The sequence below is a fragment of the Cavia porcellus genome, unplaced genomic scaffold (assembly GCF_034190915.1).
Source record: "Cavia porcellus strain 051 isolate PalLab524CR breed Dunkin Hartley unplaced genomic scaffold, mCavPor4.1 scaffold_5, whole genome shotgun sequence".
NCBI classification, from domain to species: Eukaryota; Metazoa; Chordata; class Mammalia; order Rodentia; family Caviidae; genus Cavia; species Cavia porcellus.
This window is the reverse complement of record NW_026947488.1, coordinates 27,895,700-27,909,673: the sequence shown is the minus strand read 5'-3', so window position 1 is coordinate 27,909,673 and position 13,974 is coordinate 27,895,700. Positions and strand designations below refer to the sequence as shown.

General features: G+C 42.5%; 1 pseudogene; it reads left to right on the top strand.

Annotated features, from left to right (window-relative positions):
* The first annotated feature begins 6,048 nt into the window (after positions 1-6,048).
* LOC134476171 (putative elongation factor 1-alpha-like 3) lies at positions 6,049-6,849 on the top strand (annotated as a pseudogene).
* The last annotated feature ends 7,125 nt before the right edge of the window (positions 6,850-13,974 follow it).

The window sequence follows — 13,974 nt, the reverse complement described above, 5'->3', positions numbered from 1 at the left end:
GAGGGTACAATCCTTTTCCCATTTAACTGCTTTTGCATCTTTGCCAGAAATCAATCATCTGTTATGTGGCTTTCTATTTTGGGACCTTATATTGGTACTTTGTGGTTTGTCTATCTTGGTATCAGTGCCACTTTGTCATGGCTGGTGTACCTTTGTGATAAATCATGGGATTGGGGAGGGTTGGAGCCCTAATTTTGTTCCTTCTTCAAAGCTATCTAGACTATGCTGAGTCTTTTCTATTTTTACAGAAATGTAAGAATCATTATGTTAATCTATATGAAAAATGATGTTGGCAGTTTGATAAGGGATTGTGTTTTCTGATCTCTAGTATTTTCTTCTTTTCAGTTTTGGTTTTATTCCATCTTTTATTTTTAATTTCTCAAGGAAAGGTATGAGACTATTTCATCACTTCTTCTTTTCTAATAAATGTACTTGGTGTTAAAAAAAAAAAGTAAATAAGAAAACACTGGTTACACCAGTCAATCGCTGATGCTAAGACTAATAATGAAATGTTCTTGCTTAATATCCCCAGAGTTGAGGGTGGCAGACTGCAGCCCTTCCAGGGGGAGAACCAGCAGTGTCTCCTGAGATCCACACCATGTTGGAACTGAGGACGCTGTGAAAACAAATGACCATCCTGCCTCCCTGCTTAGCAATAGTGAACCTACTGCTACATGACCTAGAGGCAAATATCCCACTTCCCTGATCCTCCTTCTCCCCCCTCTCCCCCGCCCATTAGCAAATGGGAATCAGAAATCTGAGCATCTCCTGGGAGGTTGACCATAGCAAATAAGGGGGACTTCCTTCTACCATTTCTTTGAAGGCAAATATTTTTATTACTGTTTTGCTCTTTTCTGATTAGTGGTACTGCTCTATTCAATATTCTGTTTTGATAAGTTCTATAGTGTTCTATATTCCATCTCATTTTGATATACGTGATTGAAAGAACAACTATTATAAAGATAATAAAATATACTATGATACCTATTACTGTTATCCCGGTAACTTGCTGTGAAATTCTGTACCAATTTCACTGTACAATCTTAGTTGGCTTTATTCTGACTTGTTCTGTTGTATACTTTCAAAATTAAAAAAAAAATCTCCAGAGTTACACATTCCTTACAAATATTTAAGTACCTTGAGCATATGCCCTGCATAGAAGGCCTGCATAGAAGGCCTCATGCCCCTCATGATCCCATTTCATCACCAAAGCCACAGTGGAAAATAAGAAAAGAGAGGCTAAAAGCAAGTACCTTTTTCATCGTTACATAGTTGCTATACGATGGGGATAGTATTTAAATGTAGAAGTTTCTGTAAACTGTCATACCTGTGACAGCACTGGTCACCCTGCTGTGTTGTGACTGGCTTACTTATCTGCCTATGCTTCTGGAGACTAGAAGAAAGCTGGGAAGACAAAAAGGAAAGTGTGGGGTGAATGTGTATGGAAGAAACCAGTTTTGCAGAGCAAACTTCCGCCAAATAAAGAGAACATCTGGGAAATGCAGCATGTGCTACCATGCAAACTCATACACAATAGCAGCTTCCCGTGATGGGTCCTTTTCTTCTATGCCCTCCACATTTTATGAGAGCTCACAAGAAATCCTATATACGGGGTGCTCGAGTTGCCCTGGGATCCTGTAACTGACAGGTCCTGCTCCTTTTCCCAGCCAGCTTTGCCTCTCCCTGTCTCCTGTAACTGTTCTGAGTTCACAAAGAAGTCTAGGAGCCAGGGAGATGCATGGAAATACTTACATAAAAGATTCCCCAGTGCATTTCCGGGGACCCTCACACAGCTCTGCATTCAGAGCCTCAGGAAAGGAAGTTTCTGGGAACCGGGAAAAAGGCTTTTTAAGACTCAAAAGTCCAGGCCTCAAGAGAATGATGAAAAGACACAGAGGGACCCATACCTACAGGAAATCTTCCCGTCATGGGGAAGAAAAAAAGAAGCTGGAATGAGGGGAGGCTTAGGGGATACCTGAGGGAACCCCAGGAGCCCAGAGGTAATGGGAGACCCTGGATACAGTAAGGGGCCAAGAGAGGCAGCAAGACCTCCAGTCTGGGAGCTGGGCCTACCACGTGGTTGTGGAGCAGCTCCTCAGAGCTCCCAGCTCTCCAGGAGTGGTGGGCTGCACAGTGATGAGCACAGGCCCAAGAGCTGCACCATCCTGGAGAGGGGTTGCAAACTGAGCCTCCCCCAGTAGGACAGGGCGGCAAGCAGGAAAAGGCAGAGTACTCAAGGGCCCACAGTCAGACACGTGACAACACAGTTGCCAAGGCAGCGAGATGGTGAAGAACAGAGGCCCTCCTGGTACCTGGCACCCTGTTGCAGCCCACAGGAATTAGGGCTGGTCCCAGGAAAACTTTAGACTGACTTTAATAAAATCCCCACCAGAGGCAGGATGGAGGCTCATGGTAGTCTCAGTCTGGGAAGTAAAGGCTGAGTACCCCACTAGGCCAGCTAGCCCCAGCTGGAGGAGGTGGAGGAGACCTTCCATCAGCCCCAGGCACACAAGTACCCTGGTGGGTTTCAGTGGGGCTGGTTCAGGGCCTCTGTTCTGGTAAGAGGCTGGGGTCCAGAACAAACTCTGCTGTATGTCCTTTACTTGTCTCCCTGATTCCCCGACCCATTTACAAATATGGACCACAATCCATCCTTGAAAGCAAAAAGTCCCCAACTGGGGAGATCTTTGGCTTGATCTGGATCTTGCACTTGATCTTGCAGGAAAGGCAAACTTGATGGTGCATGGGAGAGTTCAATCCTTTCCTGGAGCCCAGATCTTCCTACCTGTGGGCAAGCACAGTGCTCACCTGACACCTGGTAGATACTGAGTATGAAACAAAGGGAAAACCTGAATGAGTGCTCTAGCTCATTTTAGTTACTGGCTTTTATCACTAATTGATTGGGTGGGGGGTGTTTGTATTTTGAGACAGCCTCCCTATGTAATTCAGGTTGTCCTTAAACTCACTAAGTAATCCAGGCTGGCTTAGAACTCTCAGTGATCCTCCTGCGTCAACCTCCCAAGAGCTGGGGTTACAGGGACATGCCACCACAGCTGGCTTTATCATTAATTTGAAAGGTCACCTAGCTAAGCAGTACACTCCCACCAGCTTTGCTGTAGATAATATCACTGAGGCTGGGATGGAACCATTGCCTAAGTGGTTTTTCAGGAACTTGGAGGGAGCTCAAATCTGTTGAAACCTCCAGCTCTTCACTTGTGCATGTGCAAGCGTCAGATGAGTGACCTTTGTGGTCAGGAGACACAAACTCCAACTTCAGAGCACTTAATGCTGCCATTTCCTGACCATTCTTCCTTGAAGAGCCACGAGGCTTGACTACATGCGCAGGGCACCTATCACCTCACTTTTCCTTACCTTCAATCAGCTTTCACCCCTGATTCTTTATCCCACAGATACCCCTAAATCCTATGGTAGAGAGGTAGATTTGAGACCTTACTGTCCTGTCTCCTCACATTTGGCTGCTAGTGAATAATGCTTTTTCTCTTTTGCAAAATGTATCATTCCAATGATCTAGCAGACTGCCCAGTGAGCAAATTCAGCCTGGTTCAGTAAGTACAAAAAGGTTAGATGGAGACATCTTCAGGGCCTCGAAGAAGCCTGGCCTTCTTCTCAGTTTAAGTGGCCATCAAGGCCACTCCCACCAGACAGAGACCCCTCCTTCCTCTCCCATGACTTTGGCAGACACATCCCCATGACAGTTTGAGGACAGCCACCTCTGTTCCCCTCTAGACCAGCAGAGTGGCACTGGGTTGCCAGACAGCAGGACTGTCCCAACTCATCAGGCAGGGAGGCTGTCACAGGTCCCACACTCCAAAGACCATCCTCCTCATCCTCTTCTCCCCATCCTGTGGCTTCTCTAGGCCCACCCTCACTCCCAGGCCCCTACCAGCTGAGAAGGAAACTGCCCCTTAGTATTCCCATATTCAAAGCTCCTCCCTACCCACCCTGTGCCTATTGCCCCGCTGGCCCCAAAGTAGGGCCCTCTAAGGATCTCTGCTCCCAGGGTTCAGGCTCTGAGCTCCCTAAGCAGGGTCAAGGCAAGCAGTCAGGACGGAGGAGCAGAGTACATTCTCCTGAATCTCTGCACTCAGGCTGTCCTCAGTCTAGAGGATTCAAATGTGAATTTTCAAATGTGAACACAGCCCTCCCATGACTTCCTGTCCCACTCAGGAGACAGCCCGTGGGCTTCCCTGTGGCTACCCCAGCCCAACCCTGCATGTCCTCTCCTGTTGTCTCTCCTCACTCCACTCAGCCACTCTGGTCTTCAAGATGCTCAAACCCCCAAGCTCTTTCCTGTGCAGGCCACTGCCTCTTCCTCCGGACCCTGTGCATGAAGTTCTTGCTCATCATTTATGTCAACTTCAAAATCACCTCTGTGGATGCCGAGTGTTCCCAGCACAAAACAATGATAAATGTCTGAGGTGAGGATATGCCAGTCGTTCTGATCTGGCCATTACACATAAATTGAAATACCACATTCTACCTCATAAATATGCACAATCATATGTCACTTAAAAATACTTTAAAGGCTATTTTTTTATTTTGTGTTATTTTATAATGACAGGAAGTCATGGGAGGGCTGTGTTCTATAGCCTGATATACATGATTACATGCATATTAATACTTCTCATGTTAAACATTGTAATTCATCTTTACCAAATGATACAAACAAAAATGACATATTATAAGTCTTTTTTTCTGTCCTTCAGGTAGAAAGTTTTTTTAAATTTGGTATTCAGTTGTTTTATATAGGGTGTGTTTGTTGTTTGTTTTAAGACAGTGTCTCACTATGTAGCTGAGGCTGGCCTCAAACTCACAAAATAATAATCCTCCTGCTTCAAGCCCCCTGAGTGTTGAGATTTCAGGTGTGTACCACCATGCCTGGTCTTTGTTTTATATGTCAGTATGCTGACATTCTGCTATTTTACTAAATGTATTTTCATAATATATTTTGGGGGGAAAAAAACAGCAAACACTTCCTTTCTGAAGTCCTCCACTATGCCTCTCTTAGTTACTTTTCTCGTTGCTGAGACAGAATACCTGCTTTCAAAGTTAAAGGGGGAAAGGTTTATTTAGCTCATAGTCTGTAGAAGTTTCAGTCCATAACTGTCTGGCTCCAAGGCAGAGTGGCCCTTGACAGCATCACAAAGGAGAAAGAGTTCATGCCTGGCAGAAGCCAGAAAATCCTTAGGGCAACTAGCACTGACACTCAGGGTGGGGCACCAACAAGAAACAATTCTATTAGAGTTAAGAGCCTTCCAAGTGATACTTCAGGCGTGGGGGTACCAGGGATCAAACTCGGATCCTGTGCTTGCCAGGCAGACGCTTGTGCCACTGAGCTATATCCCCAGCCCAAGTGATACTTTAAAGCAATTTGTCTCTTTTGAAATGCTACACTGAACTGCTTTTCTTTCCAAAGGAAATTTATAATTCATACATTTCACTAATTGATAAGTTTTCCAAAAGAAACTCAAATATCTGAGGTTGGCAAGACTAAACCAAACCTCACATGGATTAAGAATCTTGAAATTATTCATATTATTTGAAATGTATATGATAAATTCCCACTTCTAGGAACTTCTTAGAGAAATAATTGAATATGTAGACAAAAATTTAAGCGCAAGATTAGTTGGCATTATGGTGAAAATTTGGCCAACATAAATATCCAGTTATATAGGACTTATTTTCTATGATAAATTCTTAATAAGAAGGCCAGGCATGGTGGCATATCTCTGTAATGCCAGCACTCAGGAGGCTGAGGCAGGACGATTGCTGTGAGTTCAAGGCCAGCAAGAACTACAGTGAGAACCATCTCACTGATAGGATAACGAAGTCCTATTTCAAAAAAAAAAAAAATGCTTACTTTTTTTTTTTATCAGTACTCATGACCGACCGCCTGCTTACAAGGCAGGTGCTTATGCCACTGAGCTAAATCCCCAGCCCAACATGCTTACTTTTCACAAGTTTCCCACAAGAGCACAGGTGTAATGAAAAACAACCACTAAATAAAAGCCAACATGGAAAAGGAAAAAGACTCACATTAATATCATCACTGGCTACATGGATTCAACATGTCCGCCACTACCAGCTATCTGATCTATAAATGTGGTGGTATCAACAAAAGAACTATTGGAAAATGGGAGCGAAGGCTGCTGAGATGGGGAAAGGTTCCTTCAAGAATGCCTGGGTCTCAGAGCGTGAGCAAGGCCATTGCTATCTCCCTGTGGAAATCTGAGACCAGAAAATGTTAGGTGACTATCACTGATGCCTCTGGACTCAGAAAACTTTATCAAAAATATGACTACAGGCACATCTCAGGCTGCCTGTGCTGTCCTGATTGCTGCTGCTGGTGTTGGTGAATTCAAAGCTGGTATCTCCAAGAATGGGCAGACCTGTGAGCATGCCCCTCTGGCTTACACGCTGGGTGTTGGTGTTGACAAAATGGGTTCCACTGAGCCACCCTACAGCTGGAAGAGATACAAGAAAGTTGTTAAGGAAGTCAGCACCTACATTAAGAAAATCAGCTACAACCCTGACATGGTAGCTTTTGTGTCAATTTCTGGTTGGAATGGTGACATGCTGGAACCAAGTGCTAATGTGGCTTGATTCAAGGGATGGAAGGTCACTCATAAGGATGGCAATGCCAGTGGAACCACACTGCTTGAAGCTTTAGATTGTATTCTTCCACCCACTCGCCCTACTGACATGCCTTTGCGGCTGCCCCTCCAGGATGTCTGCAAAGTTAGTGGCATTGGTACTGTTCCCATGGGCCAAATGAAGACCAGTATTCTCAAACCTGGCATGGTGGTCACCTTTGAAGCTGGAAAATAGGCTCAAATTTTTGAAACCTGGTGATGCTGCCATTGTTGGCATGGTTCCAGGCAAGCCCACACATGTTGAGAGTTTCTCTGACTCTGTCTCAGAGTCATTTCACTGTTCCCAATAGGAGATAGACAGTTGCTGTGGTTGTCATCAAAGCAGTAGACAAGAAGGCTGCTGCAGCTGGCAAGGTCACCAAGTCTGCCAGAAAGCTTGGATGGCTAAAAGAATGTTATCCCTAACACATGCCATCCCGATCTTGATCAGTGGTGGAAGACAGGGCTCAGAGCTGTTTCTCCCAATCTGTCATTTAAGTTTAACAGTGAAAGACTGATTAATGATAATAACATGGGCCAGGGATATAGCTCAGCAGCACAAGCATCTGCCTGGCAAACGCAAGGTCCTGAGTTTGATTCCCAATACAAAAAAAAAATGATAACAATGCATTATAAAACCAGAAGGAAAAGAAAATGTTTTGTGGGCCATTTTGTGTGTGTATGTGTGGTAATTTTTAAGTTATTGGTTGTTTTTTCAAATCTGTTTTATTTCAAGGAGAAAAAGAAGACGAAGAAAACTATAAGTTTTTAAAATGAACACTTTTTTTTTCCGAACCAGGGACTGAACTCACAACCTGGCACTTACCAGGCAAGTGCTTATGCCACTGAGCTAAATCTCCAGCCCAAAATGAACATTTTTTTAATGAAAACAACTTGACCAAAAATCTTTCACAGAATTTTGAGTTCCATTAAAACAAAGTTTAATGAGAAAAATAAAATGCTTAATAAAAGCATTTTAAAAGTCATCAAAGCATGCTTTTCAAAAGCACTGGTAGGTTGCTGTGCTGGTCTATACTGTAATCCACTTACTTGAGAGGTTGAGGGAAGAGGACTGCAAGTTTGAGACCAGCCTAAACCACTTATCAAGACCCTATCTCACAATAAAAAATATTAAGTACTGGGGATATAGCTCAGTGCAAGGCCCTGGGTTCAATCCCTAGCATATCCCCTGACCAAAATCACATGGTATCATAAGAATGTGCTTACAAGATCAGGATACAAATGGTTTGGTTTGGTTTTTCTAGACAGGATCTCACTATATAGCCCAGGCTGGCCTCAAACTCAAAACAATTCTCCTGCTTCAGCCTCCCAAGTGCTAGAATTATAGGCATGCACCACTATTCCCAGCTAGCATACAAATGTATTTAGAATATCGTTCCAGATTTGAATATATGTAAAATACATTAACTCAAAATGTTGGCTGCATTTGTCAGACAGCTGAGTGGTAGGACTGCAGGTGATTTTTTTTTTTTTTATTTAAGAGGAAAAAGAGAAAAACACAAAACAAAACAAAGCAGTGTAAGGTTACACATAATACAGAACTACAAAAAAAAAAAAACATTACAGTAAGAAATCACCTGTTAATAGATTACATAATATCATCTTGGAAATAGTTGCTCAAATCACAGTATCAAAGAATACAAAGTAGACATTCAAACGGAGAGACTGCAAACAGCTGTGTTCAATGATCCAAAAACATTAATATAGTCAGCTATTTAACATCCCTAAACACACTTGTTGTTATATCCGTTAGAGCTCTTTTTTTTTCCCCTCCCTCTCTTTTTTATAACAAAATTTACACATTTTGGATTTTATTACTCCTTAGTTCTTATTACTTTTTTGGGGGGGAGAGAATAAAGTCAAATATGGCAAAACAAAGCTGTAAGTCAAAACCAAGGATAGACATAGCACATGATGTAGAACAGAGTACAAGGTCATCAACAATGGTTATCAACATTGTCTCTTGTTTCCTTAAAAGGAATTGTCCATCTCATTAGATATTATAAAGCCGGATAAAACAGTGGAGAACAAGACCAATAAAACTTAGGCATTGTGAACATTACAGGACTTCCAAAGGAGACAATAGTCAAACCAGAATGGGCATCTTTGTGAATCTTATTGCCTTCAAATTAGTTGCCTATACCTTCAAACTTGCTACTATCGCACAGAATGGAACAGAGTCTAATCAGTCAAAACAAGATCTTGGGAGTATTACAGGACTTCAAAACAAGTTAATAGGAGATCAAAAAGAGTTACTACTATATATCCTAATTTTTTAAGTTTTTCCCTTAATTAAAATAAACATAAGAAATAGCTAAATAATTTTTTTAAAGAATAGTAGTTACCATAGTGTCTGTCTTTTTCCTTAAAATATTTGGATAAAACTTCATATACTATAGCTTCAAATATTTCCATATCAAAAAGCCCAGAGTAAAGCCTTTCTAATTAATAAGTGAAAATTTTATAAGGCTTCAAGGCCACATAATGGGGAATCATGATTATCACATATTTTTATATATTTGAATCATTACTTACATTAGGGAAACTATTCGGTATTCATACATGCGAGATTGATTTATTTCACTTATGAGTATGGTCTCAAGCTGCGCCCATTTATTGATAAATATCTCAATGCGATCCTTCTTTATAGCTGAATAATACTCCATTGTATAGAAATACCACAACTTTTTTATCCATTCCTCAGTTGATGGACACTTGGGTTGTTTCCAAGATCTGGCGATTACAAATTGTGCTGCTATAAACATAGGTGCACATATATCCCTGTGGTATGATGCTTTCAGTTCTTCTGGGAATATGCCTAGAAGTGGAATAGCTGGAATAAATGGGATTTCCAATCCCAACTTTTTGAGAAACCTCCAGACAGACCTCCACAAAGGCTGTACCAGTCTACACTCCCACCAACAGTGCAGGAGAGTTCCTTTTTCCCCACAGCCTCTCCAGCATTTGTTGTTGTTGGTTTTCTTGATCCTGGCCATTCTTTCAGGAGTGAGATGGTATCTCAGTGTGGTTTTAATTTGCATTTCTCTAATGACCAATGATGATGAGCATTTTTTCATGTATTTATTTGCCATTTGCATTTCTTCATCTGAGAATTGCGTATTCATCTCAGATGCCCATTTTTGGATTGGATCTTTGAATTTTGAAGGTCTGAGTTTTTTTAATTCTTTATATGTTTTAGACAAGAGTCCCTATTTCTTAAAATATTCTCCAAACTTTTTGTGTTAAACATGGTGGATCTTTAACAGTAGAGAAAAAGCAGTTCTTATTCATTCAATAAATACACATCAAGCATTTACTCTGTGCCACATGAAGAGACAAAGCAAAAATGGCATCTACCCTCACGAAGCATGAGAGGGAGATGACATGAAACAATTCAACCAAAAAGAAGACACGTGACTACAAATTCCAGTAAGAGCTGAGAAAGAAAACTCCAGGGTACCTGGAGGAGAACACAGTAGGAAAGCACAGCTTGATTTGGAGGAAGTGGCCAGAGAAGGCTTCCATAAGAAAATATAGATGAGCTGAGACCTGCAGGATAATGTGAGAAAAATATGCATGAAAGGGTTTCAAACAGTGAAAATAGAATGTGCAAAGGTCCTGAGATATGAACAAATTGAGTACAGCTGAGAAACAAAAATGAAAGCCAGTGCAGTTATAGATTAGCAAATGGAGCTAGAGAGCCAGGCTGGGCTCAAACCACACCAGGCTCATAAGCTATGGCCAAAAAATATGCATGTTATTGTCTGTGCAGTGGTGAGCCATTGTCTTAAGGACAATGACATCAGGTGGATTATGTCATATGTTCTACAAGAAAAAAGATGGAGCCCAGCTGCAGAGCCAGACAACCCAAGCTTGGAGAGGGGAGAATGAGGGCCATCTGTTTTATTGTGAGATGTCAGGGATTCCCTCTGAGCTGTCTCCACTAATCACCAGGGGAACTTGAATTGCTACCCAGTACCATTGAAGAGGAGAGGAAAGGAGGGCTGACGGCAAAAGGAACCCTTGTGTCACACAGGCCGTCACCTTACATCCTCGGAGCTGCTGTTTTGTGTGATTCCCTCAAGGAGAAGCAGATGAGGAACGTGAGCCTATTTGTCAGACAGAAACTGAGACTTGGGGAGGTTGGTGCATTCATTCACTTATAACTGGCACTGCCAAATGGAACTTTTGAAATCTAAGGCCAGGCGTGGAGGCATAGGAGGGGGGGATCCTTGCAAGTTTGAGATCAGCTGGGCTACAAAGTGAGCTCAAGCCCAGCCTGCATAGTGAGACCCTGTCTCTTTTTTTAAAAAGCTTGACTTTTTCTTTTAAAGGTAAACCACATCTCCAAACTTTGTCCTGCTAAACACATAACTGACACCTCTTCCTTTCCTCAGTTCGAAAGAAGTAACAGAAGCTGCAGTTGTCAGCCCGAGGAGGCCAGGAGCCTGGTTTCTTTTCCACAAGAAAGAAGATGAGCTAGAGATGGCTAGAAATGATCTAACGAGTGTAAAGATTTGCACTGTCTCTCTGTGCTCTCCTTCCCCTCCATTCCTTACCATAAGAGACCTTCACCCATCTGTAATTGGGGAGGTGGTAATTTTAGGCAAATAGACCCCTCCATCTCCTTGGAGCTAGCTTTCCATAAATCCTTTTCCCTTTCACCCAAATGTATGACTTCTTTTGATTTGGTCAGCAGTGAGCAGACATAGCTGAGCACTGATCCTCAGTGGCTGGTAAAACATTCATTTGTTCTTTTGCTGAACCATGAAAATGGATGGATGAGAAGAACGGGCCATGCCTGGCTCTCAGGAATCTCAGAGACCAGTGGGACAAGAAGATGCAAGGGGGTACCTCAGGTTCACGCACATCTGGGCATCATTCCTTCTCAGGAAAAGAATTAAAAGTTCCATTTGATGGAGACATGTCCAACTTTGACTTACAAAGTAGAAATCACTGGCCTAACACTGGATATCAACATCTGTGTGTACCTGGATGGAAAAGAAGCAGAGTCAAACCAGAAACATCTGCAAGTCTTAGAACAGATACTTGGGCTTTGGAAACCTCTTCTGCTTTTCCAGCAAGGTTGGTTCATGCAGAGTTTTGGTACATGTCAAGAAAATTGTCTTTGCTGGGCATGGTGGCATGTAATCCCAGCACTCAGGAGGTTGAGGCAGGAGAATTACTGCAAGTTTGAAGCCACCCTGGGCTAGAAAGTGAGTTCAAGGCCAGCTGACCTGCATTGTGAAACCCTGACTCAAAAGGACAAAAAAAAGAAAAGAAACTTGTGTCCTTCCATGAAGTGAAACTTGAGAATGAGATGAAGACTATTCTCCATTTGCTTGACTTCTGATCAAAGAATGATAAAGGATCCATTTTGCTTTGTGTAAGAAAAGTAGCCCTCAGATCATACTTAATTGATGCAAAAAAGAAATGAATAGTTGTAAAAATCTAGATATGCTAAATTGATAGGTAAATCTGAGAGGGAAAAGTGGGAGGGAAAAAACCCTGAAAATATCTAATGGAATGGTAAATGAGGATGAAATGATAGTAAACTAAGAATACTCACCTATGCTGGCATGGGACTTAATTACTTGACATATTTCAACTTGTCTAATCCCCATGGAAACCTTATGATAGGTACCATATTATCCCCACTCTGTAGATGAAGAAACCAAGGCAGAAAATTTGGATAACATTACAAGGCCATACAGCAGTATAGAGTTAAATCAAAATTCATATCCAGGTCTGTCTGGCTCCAAAGTCTGTGAACAGAAAATCTGCTTTCGCCTAAACCGTTGGTTTCCACCTTTTATAAATCATAAGGTCAATCAAGAATTTCAGTAATCTGATTAAAGGGGTCAGATGATTGTGGTGACAAATGATTGTAAACCCAGCATTCCAGGCAGGTGAGGCAGGAAAATCACAAGTTCAAGCCCAGCCTGGTCAATTTAGCAAGACCCCCATTTCAAAGCTAAAAGTTAAAAAAGAGCTGGGATATAGCTCATGGCAAAGGCTCAGAGTTCCATTCCTAGTACTGCAAGAAAGAGACAGAGAAACAGAGACAGAGACAGAGACAGGGAGAAAAAATATTTCATTAAAGGTATTTCTGTAGAAGTGAATGTTAACACCAAATTTTACATGCAACTCCAGCGGGTCTAGGAAAATAAAGTCCCTATAAGAGACCCTGTGACCTGTGACAGCCAAAGATCTGACATTAATTGCACCACAGAAAAATGAATGCTGAATGCAACCTTTGTGTTCCAGGTGACCAAACATAGACAAGTACATAAAAAGACAAGAGGATGAACATGTCCCCAAGTGTGTGCATTGCGTTTGAGTGACTAAAGAAATACCGAGAAGAGGTCAAAATCTTGATATGTCTGACAACAGGACAAGTTGGGCTCAACCCAGTCTATTATGATCTCGCCACAAAGAGGCCATTAAGAATTGGCACCTACCTTATCACTGACAATTGTGATCCCAGCCAACCCCGGGCCAGCCTTGAGTGAGCAGGCCAAATCACTTAATGCTCAAGTTATAAGCGGGTCTTTGTTAGGCCTTTGCTCCAGCCTGATAAGCCAACTGGCATGACACACTCCACATACATCTTGGATTAGTGGGATGCAGTGACTGCACCACCTCCAAAAGTTGAAGAAGAGAAACACAATGAACCAGGAGGCCCAGTGGCTATCAGAGACTGCCTCCCGGATGTGCCCCTTCCCCACCCCTGGAGTTGAGTTCTTCCTTTGGGCACATCAAAGGATATATCCACCCTTGATGGCACATATTTCATCTCAAAGATGACTCAGGTTCCCTCAAATGTCCAAGAAAAATAAAACCTTGGACAGTTGGGTTTTGTCTTCTGTTGATCATCCTGTGTGAAACTCTAAGTTCTGCCCTCTGAAAAAAGGTCAGCTATCATTTGTTCCTCATATCTGACATTTCAGTAATGCCCAAATGGGCTCTTTGGCAAAGAGAACTTCAGTTGACATCAGAGTTTGAGACCCCCAGTGGAGCTGGAGAGCTCCCTGCACCCAACATGGGGAGCCTGCCCAAAGGCACAGCCCCAACAGGGCCGAAGCAGGCACTGGCCACCGCTTAGCAGAATCAGCACAAGCCGCAGACAGCGTGCACAGGAAAATGTCACAAAGCTCCTAGCTGTAGGAACCTAGTGGGCTTCTCTGGAAATAGAAGGAAACCTGAGGCCCTTCCTAGCACTTGGAAGCCATTAAATGAAATAGCAGGTGAGAGTGAGATAGCAGGTGGACATGAGATTGGAATTTCTTTTCTTTTTCTT